The sequence below is a fragment of the Psammomys obesus genome, unplaced genomic scaffold, assembly GCF_907164565.1.
Source record: "Psammomys obesus unplaced genomic scaffold, mPsaObe1.curated_primary_1811, whole genome shotgun sequence".
Lineage (NCBI taxonomy): Eukaryota > Metazoa > Chordata > Mammalia > Rodentia > Muridae > Psammomys > Psammomys obesus.
The window spans coordinates 12,776,922-12,785,576 of record NW_026596131.1 but is presented as its reverse complement, the minus strand read 5'-3'; the positions used below and the strand labels follow the sequence as shown (position 1 = coordinate 12,785,576).

Here is an 8,655-nt window from a genome sequence, read left to right as displayed (position 1 = left end):
GTATGCATAATGACACTGTCTCCAAAAAAACAAAGCAAAACAAACAAACAAAAAACACAAAAAAAATATTCTTACTATTTTGCCCAGGCTGGCTGGTCTCAAACTTCTGGGCTCAAGTTATCTTCCTGCTTTTATACCAATTTCAACTACTTAACATTTGCGCCTCTATTAAAATCATGGCAGCAAACTAAAAAAGTAAACCCTAGCCAAATAAAGAAACAAAAGACAACTTGCTTATCCAAAGTCAGATGTATGATTCTCCCCACGTGGTAAGACTTTGAGGCTTACAATACTACATTCCTATGAACTTCTGTGTTAAAGAACCAAAAGAAAGACACACTGCTGTAGAAAAATGGGTCAAGTGAGGGAAATTGCTTTCCCACTGAGATTTGAGATTGAATAGGAAGTGGCTGAATTAGACAGAAGAAAGGCAGGCATCACCCATTCATACATGGCTTTTGTATATCAAAGGCTCGGCTTCCTTTGCACTTAGCCCATTAACTAAAGCATTCCAGTTTCAAGGTGACACAGATTCTTCCTCCTCCTTTTTCTTCACAGCAATGTCTCCCCCTTTTCAGAAGTTATATTAAAACTAGAATCTTTTAACAGACTTGAATTTTTCAGTAAAATTAATTTTCAAATAATGCTCTAAGAAAAACCTGCTGCTGCAGCAGAATAAAAATAACCCACACGTTCTACTTACGAAGGACCTGCCTGAGCCATCTTGATGCCACAGTCAGGAATCTGGGGAAGGACATTTACACTAGGGTTTTCACACGTGAGTACTGTTTCTTCTACACACATCAAAGGCGTTTCATTTAGAGCCCCAAATGACACTGACTGGGGCTGTCAACTTCCAGCCTCATTAGAGACATATGTACCACTGGTTAAGAAATCTTTTATGAATAGACCAGATACTTCAGATCAAATATGGAGTATCAAAGATCCCCTAGATGTTAAGATTGATAAAAATCACTCAGTCAGCTTGAATGAGAAAGTGTCACAGAGCCACGGAGGTGGGGAGAACTGAAGATAGGTAGGCCGGGCCTCTTCTCTCATCTATGTAGAGAATAAACAAGGTAATTCACTTAGTGATTTCAACTTGGCACTGACAAGCACTCCTTAGCTAGTGCTACTGTGGCATTGGGAATCCTTTCATGGGCTGCACTTCTTGGCTTAACAGAGTGGACACTGCTCCTGCACCCAGGCTTCCTTTACTCTATCTCTAATGTACAGAACTTCAGGGCGCTAAAGAGAAAGGATGTGGGGATAATAAACTTTACAAGAGAAGCCAATGAGAATTTTGAGTATATCTGAGGGTTGAATTCTGAAACTTATGTGTGTTAAGACTAATTTAAGGTTCACTTAGAAAAATCACAAGTCAGAAAATAAAAATTATTTGGTCTTAGGATTTACCAAATCAAAGTTCTGCCACCCCAGGTTAAATAGATACATGGAAGCTATTTAAATAACTATATCTAGGGAGTGGGAGTATAGCTCAGTGGGACACCCTTGCTTAGCAGGCATGAGACTCTCAATTGGGTTCTCAGAACCACAAACATGAGTGAATGAATAACTACATGTAAAATTTTTGATAAGACTAGTGAAGAGGCAATAAAACCCTTATTAAGTGAACAATAAGCTTAACATATATGTTAATCAGGTGACTCAGCTTGGCCAGAGTGACCCCTTCCTTGGACTGTGATCATGTTTTCAATGGGCTTGTATCTAAAGACAGTAGTCCAATTATTGGTATTATTGTTATTATTTATCAAACCTAAAATTTTAACCTCTGTGACAAATACCATGTGCTGTACTTTCTCGATTTTACTGGGGACATTCACTGACAGTGCCAGGGCCTCGGAAAAAAGGAGCTATTCATTCCTCTAGGTACCCACACAAAAACGTGATGCAAGGATCTCCACAATGTCCACTGAGGTGGACTCAATATCCTTCTGCTATTCCTCCCAACTAGGTTGAGTAGTTGAAAGCTCAGTCATTATCTTCAGAGGCTAAAAGCCCAATCACCAACTCCTGTCTTTCCCTCATGATGCTGTGGAAGCAGCATCTCTGAATAGAGGACTCAGAGCTGAAACTACTTATTTATAGATTGGTACTATGCACAGAGAAACGTCTCCAGTAACCAAGTGTAGCAATGACCCTGAAAATACAGTTTTAAAGATTTACTGTTATTACTGTGTGGGCATGCAGCATGTGCACAGGTGGCTGTGGAGCCCCTGGAGTGCCGGGCTGCTGGGAACAGAACTCTGCTCCTTGGCAAGGGCACCCAGTGCTCTTAACCGTTCAGCCATCTCCCCAGCCCCTGGAAATTTTTATCTTAATATTTACAAAACATCATAGCTGTTATAGGAAGATGAACAAGTCATTCCTCCTAACAGGTAACTCGAGCCTAATAAAGACACGGCCACTAATGAAGACACTGGCACTAATGTACAATCAGGTAAGTGCAATATTTAATGTTAAGTACAACGATGGCTAAGATTCTCCTCACCTGTCTGTGGAAAATGAAAAACAATTTTAACCTGTTTTAAAGTTTCTCAAGCAGAATGTGGTGGCACTCAAGAAGCTGAGGCAGAACAACAGTGAGTTCAAGGCTAGCCTGAGCTACATAGTAAGACCCTGTTTAAAAAACAAAACAACAACAAAAAACAACAAATAAAGCTTCCCCATTCTATTCTAAAGGAATACAAAAAGAAAAAGCTTATTTTGTTTTTTATTTTTTTGTCTTTGTTAAACAAGAATATATTTGTTCCTTAAGTTTATAAAAGTTATATTTGTCTAACTTAAAAAATGTTGTAATCCAAAGGGGGCAAAAACAACAAAACTACCAATGTGGCTATATGGTAATATTTTTGTGATAACACAACCTTTCTTCTGTGCAACTATGAAAATGTTTGCTTTTTCTTTCTTTTGGTCACTATTCCATGTCCACAGGGTTAAAAGTCTATCTTGGGATGCTATGTAAGTGGTCAGTTTCTTATGGTAGGACACTCAGAAAACTTGTTTTCATTGAGAGTATTCACCATAATTAACAGCAGAATTCCACTCTCACATGGCTGACTGCATGCCTGGGTTTTGCTCTGATCCCAGTTTCTACCCCAGGACAAAACCTCACACAATAAGCTCTCTTGCCATAACCACATCTACCAAGGAGGTACTGTATTTAACGGGACATTTCTACAGGACACACCCCACAACAGAGCAGCAAGCCAAGCGACTTGCCTCTTAGAATTCCTTCCTTCTGACACCCACAGCAACCCTGTGTGTTTTGTCCTACAAATTCTTAGCACCTCTTAGTTCCATCCCATCATTGTGCAACCCTGGCCACCTGTCTCACACAGCCAGTCACACACACTGCCCATAATTTGAACCCTTGCGTCTGTTCAAGGGATGCTCCCCATCCACCACTGTTCATGTCAAGCCCATCAACAACCACCAATAGTGTCCAAGCAGGTAAACAATGATGGTTCTACCCAATACCAACACAAAACTAACAACATAAAACTAACACAAACTCACCAACACGAACGCTAAGTCCCAGTGCTCACTTAAGTTGTTAAGAACGCTGAGCCCCTTTGTGTCTCAGCTGTGATGTCCCCTAAAACTGTTTTGCCCATTGTCTCCTTGCAGAGTTATCAATTTCATCCAAGGAAGTTCCACCTTTCAGGACCAAGACTTTTTAAGCCAAGTTTTGTGTGTCCACACCATTACCCCATCAAGCCACTTTCTCTTCTGACTGACTGGTGGGCATGCCCTCAGCCTTTCCCAAAAGTAGTTGCCTTGAACTACAGCTTAGTCCGGAGAGGCTAAGTTGTGCTTGATGGTCATGGAAGACTGGGAAATACTGGGCTGGACTTCTTTCAGCGTCTGTCTTGAAACTCACCTTTTCAAAGAAGATAAGGGAAGTATAGGACTACCCAAGTACATACCACCATAGATTTTTGCCAAATTTCCGTATGTGTATGTGGCTGCCTCCAAACCTTTCCTGATTGTTCTCTCTTTATACACCATCACCAGCAGGTCAATCCCGAAAAGTCTCTTCTTCCACTGTGGCAATGCACACAGAAGGCGGCAAGCAGGGCCAAGGATAAGTCCTGGCTTTGGAGGGCCTGAGGCACATGTCACAGCTGCCTGACAGCCAACAACACCATCTACACCAGCCAAGTCCCCTCCACATCCGTACTTGACCAGAGTAGCCACACTTATTAGCTAACACAAAGAAGGTGCTCGAAAAGCATGCTGCAGGATGGGTGGATCACCATGCAAAGGAAGTGAGATTAAGAGGCTATGTTAAAAGCTACACTATTCCCATCTGTAAGGGCATGCACCCCTCTCCCACAGCTTCCGAAGAACTTTGTTGTTGATCTCTTGCCTCAACAAGAATGCAATCCGTGAGCCCTTAGCTGCCAGCCCCCATCTGCAGATCTAGTTTAATTTCTGCTGGCTATTCTAACTTGGGTTCTCCTAATTAGTTCAAAGAATAATTAAAAAGAAATGATCTTTGGGAATAAAAAGTATACAATATCTTTGCCAGGGTCAATCCAAGAAAGTGATCTATCTATCTTTCTATCTTTCTTTCTATCTTTCTTTCTTTCTCTCTCTCTCTCTCTCTCTCTCTCTCTCTCTTTTGGGGCGGGTTTTTCGAGACAGGGTTTCTCTATATAGCCCTGGCTGTCCTGGACTCGCTTTGTAGACCAGGCTGGCCTCAAACTCACAGAGATCCTCGTGCCTCTGCCTCTGCCTCACTGAGTGCTGGGAGTACAGGCATGCATAACTGTGCCCGGCTTGGGCAAATGAGTTTTTGCTGTGAAAGATTTTAGTTTTACCTATCAGTACACACAGAATGAGGCATGCACAGCATACATTCCCAAGAATCACTCTGCCATGAATGTCCATTTGTGTCAGTCTTGTCAAAAGACTATACATGATGGCAAAGGACTTCACGAGGGATAGTTTTCTGGCTGCTGACAATAACCTGACTCAGTGCTGTAATACAGCTCAAGCCTTCTGAAGAAGGATGCATGACTACGTAAGAATACTTTTGCCAGGCAGTGGTGGCACACACCTCTAATCCCAGCACTTGGGAGGCAGAAGCAGGCGGATGAATCTCCATGAATTTGAGGCCAGCCTAGTCCACAGAGCAAGTTAGTTCCAGGACAGCCAGGGCTACATAGAAAAACCCTGTCTCAAAAAACCAAAAGAATATTCTCTGCCAAAGATCTAAAGAAGGAAGACTGAAGGCTCCCGGGGGATCATTTATTATACAAAAAAGGTGATGCCTACAAAGAATGCTATCAGCTTCAATGATAATGAGCTGACAATTAAAAAAAATTGTTGTGGCAGAAAGGTTTATGAAGAAGCAAAATGGAAAGTAAAGCCCATCAGACCAACCCAGCCTGTGCCCCGGGGAAGAGTCTCCCAAAGGACTCCTCAGCCTTGTGACTGCTGCGCATGGCCAGGTGATCTCATGTTTGTAATAGGAAAGATGTGTTACAACAAATAGCCCAAAAAGGGTGGGCGGCGGGGGGCGGGGGAGTGATGGTAACAACTCCATATTCTAATTTCTAGAGAAGCATTTATATTCATTGGCATATATTCCAGAAGCCACATTCTTAGCCAGTCTTCATCACAACTGAATCACAGCTGAGACTCTGAGAGCCACAGAGTTCACATGAGCAAGAAGGCTGCTTTTCTGCTGTTTTGGCGTGGTACAGCTGTGAAAGGCGGGCTCAGGAGAGTGTGCACACTGTCGGAGCTGCCTCAGGGATGTTTCATGGCTGGGTGCCCAGATTGTCTAGCTCTGCACACAGCTCTGTAGTGTTTTGAGGGCTACACAGGAGGAATGCATTCTTAAATTAACAAACAGCCCTCCCTCCCTGCATAGCTTCTTCATCCTCTCAAAGCCTCTTAGGCCAAGGAAAGAAGTCACTTTCAGTGCAATTCCAAAAATGTCCCAAAGTGTATGGAGCTACACAGCACTTTGAACACAAAACATCGTTCTGTCGAAGTGGAGGATGAAAAATAAACCAAACACGCTCTGGGCATTTACCTGTTTCACATCACTTACATGGGTTCTCTGTAAGGTTATAGGTATTTCTTAAGTAATTGTATTTCTGAAAAACTACGTATAACCTGAAAATTTATCAATGAGAATATATTTATGTGTTAAAGTCTATTTTTAAAGGTATATTATTTTATAAGAAACACTCTCCTCACAACAGCTCGAGTATTTAAAAGCCAATTTGTAAAAATTTAATTTGCCTAATCAAACTGGCTTAAAGAAAGTAATAACTCTGTAAAATTCTATCCTCTAAATGGTGACAATGGTTCACAATGATGCTCCTCTCTCCTTATTCAAAGCTAGGATGTCTTCAAATAAGGTGATTAAGATGGTAAGTATCTTTAAGACCCCTTCACTGAAGCCACTTATCCTGACAGAGGCCTTCATCACCTGCTCACCTCTCAAGAGACTTTCCTCCTGCTCACCTACCACACACAGCGAGACCCTTTGAAAGAAAGCCAGAATAAAAGGTAAAGCCTATCTGACTGACTCAAAGCAATTTTAGTCAAAGGAATCCAAACCCAACCAGACAAAAATGTCACCTGGCTTAGTTCTGGGTGACAAGAGCACACAATTATTTCATTAAAGGCCACTGCTTAACAAAAAGGTGGCAGCAATGAGGAGGAACACTGTCCTTTAAAGTTTCAAATAGTCTCCAAATGACTTGGCTACTTCTTAGCCAATGGTGTCAAATGAAACAATGCACTTCACTTCGGCATAACCAGCACTCAACCACTTATTCCAAAATGCCAAGTTGAAAAGCATAAATATAAACCTGTTACAAAGTCCTTTTACTAAGGACTATATCTGCCACTGTGACAACACAACACTAACCATAAAGAGGACCAGCATTTACTAGAGTCCCAACCACCACCAAAAGATTTAAACCCCAAGAATGCAAAGTGGAATTAAGATTAACCCTTTGCCACTCTCAGGGTCTAAGCTTTGATACCTTATTAAATCGTGGGGCAAAGTCTTTTCAGTATGAGTAAACAAAGTCTCAGCTATTCAGATCCACCCCATGAACAATAAAATCAGTTCTGTCAGTATAACAGAATCCTACATTTTAAAAGCCTCATTTTGTATAATTTTTCTCAATAAAAGCATCTTAGTGGGTGCCACAACTGAACCGTCCAAAGCAAGGTCCACCTCTCCTGTTCTGGAAAAATGTAATTTTCTTCAAGGTGCCCTCTGCCAGCCAAGTTCAGCTGGCTTGGGATGTCTTATCTAACCCAGCCTCTCACTTTGTAAGGAAGGAAGTCTGCAATCCAGAAATATAATTGTCAGCACCTCCACACAGTTCAAACTGTCCTCTCAAGTCACTCGAGTGACATTTTCAGGGTGTCAACTAATTCACATAGTTACTCCAAAGAAAGACAGGAAAGTGCATAAAGTAACAGCCTACACAGTCAGGGGCCATTCAGAGATGTGGTCACGAACGTACTAGCTATACTGGCTAACGTGCACACCAGGTACCCAGAAAACCACCACCCGGAACCTGGGCAATACAACGGCGCAAACCAGCCAGGAGACCCCGACGTGCAATTCCCTGAAGATGCCCAAGCTGGCCATCAACGGAGCACCATTTTGAGTTTTGAATCTACGCTTCACGCCGAGAAGGCAAGGAGCAGACCACTCAAATGGAGGTTTTCATCTGGTGGAGGCAAAGGTTGGAGACAACTCAACTAATTACACACGGAGGCACCCGCACTGTCAGATGTCTCAGAACGCCATAGGTGCAGCCCGGCTCCGCCGGCTCCTCCTCCCCGGGCTCCCGCACAGCATCCCAGCACCATCCTTCATCAGGATTCCTCCAGCTACGCGCAGCGCGCGCGCCAACCGTCTCCTCGCCCGGCCAACGCGCGGGCGGTGGGGGGTGGGGTAGGGGACAGCTTCAGGTCCACATCTGCAGGTTTTAACTGCTACGGTCGCATTCGCTACGTTTCACCTACTTGGCGAAGGCGCTGACCAAGCATCCCTAAGAGCAGAGGCGGCGTCGGGGCGCTCGCGTGTCCTTAGGTGTTAATGCGGCCGGGGAGGCTGCAGTGGCGGCGGCGGCGCGTCTTCCTCGCCCGCAGCACTCCGCAGTCCGTTTGCAACACCGTTACACACAGATCCACCTCATCTCACAACTGCAGGGGGCCCTCGGGGTCGCGAACAGCTCGCCAAACGACGCCACACTGCGGATCGGTGTATGCCACCCTTCGGAAACGCACGGGCTGCAGGGGACCGTGCAAGGAGAGCCGGTCTCATCCTCCGCAGCAGTTTAAAAGGACAGAGCCGGCGCGGGAGGCACGGCTCAGCGTCCGAGCCCCGGGTCCCCCATCATCCCCACGCCGCTCGCCCGGCCCGGCGCTCGCTGCCCGCGCCTCTCCTCCCGCCCGTCAAGCCCCGGCCGGCGTCGCACGCGGGTCGCTCGGGGCCGCCGCGCTCCGGCTCGGCCGAACAAAGGGCCCGAAGACCTCGGGGCGCAGCGGCGGCGGCGCTCTCACCTGGGCTCCGTCCCCGGCGGCGGCTCCGCGGGGCTCCGGCGGCGCGGGCCTGGCGGTGGACAGGTCGCTCTCGGCCGCCCG

The 8,655-nt window shown here is 45.0% G+C and overlaps 1 protein-coding gene across 4 annotated transcripts in view; it reads right to left on the bottom strand.

The window, feature by feature from the left end:
- The window catches only part of Tnrc6c (trinucleotide repeat containing adaptor 6C), a 114,397-nt gene that overhangs the window by 103,181 nt on the left and 2,561 nt on the right, over window positions 1–8,655 (bottom strand). The window contains exon 1 of one of the 4 annotated variants that reach the window (XM_055592381.1): window positions 8,575–8,649. The exons of 2 other annotated variants lie outside the window; for them this stretch is intronic. The gene's annotated coding sequence lies outside the window, so the exon portion shown is untranslated. Of the gene's footprint in view, window positions 1–8,034; window positions 8,090–8,574; window positions 8,650–8,655 lie in introns of those variants that run through there. One more of the 4 variants, XM_055592382.1, reaches the window with a different exon arrangement.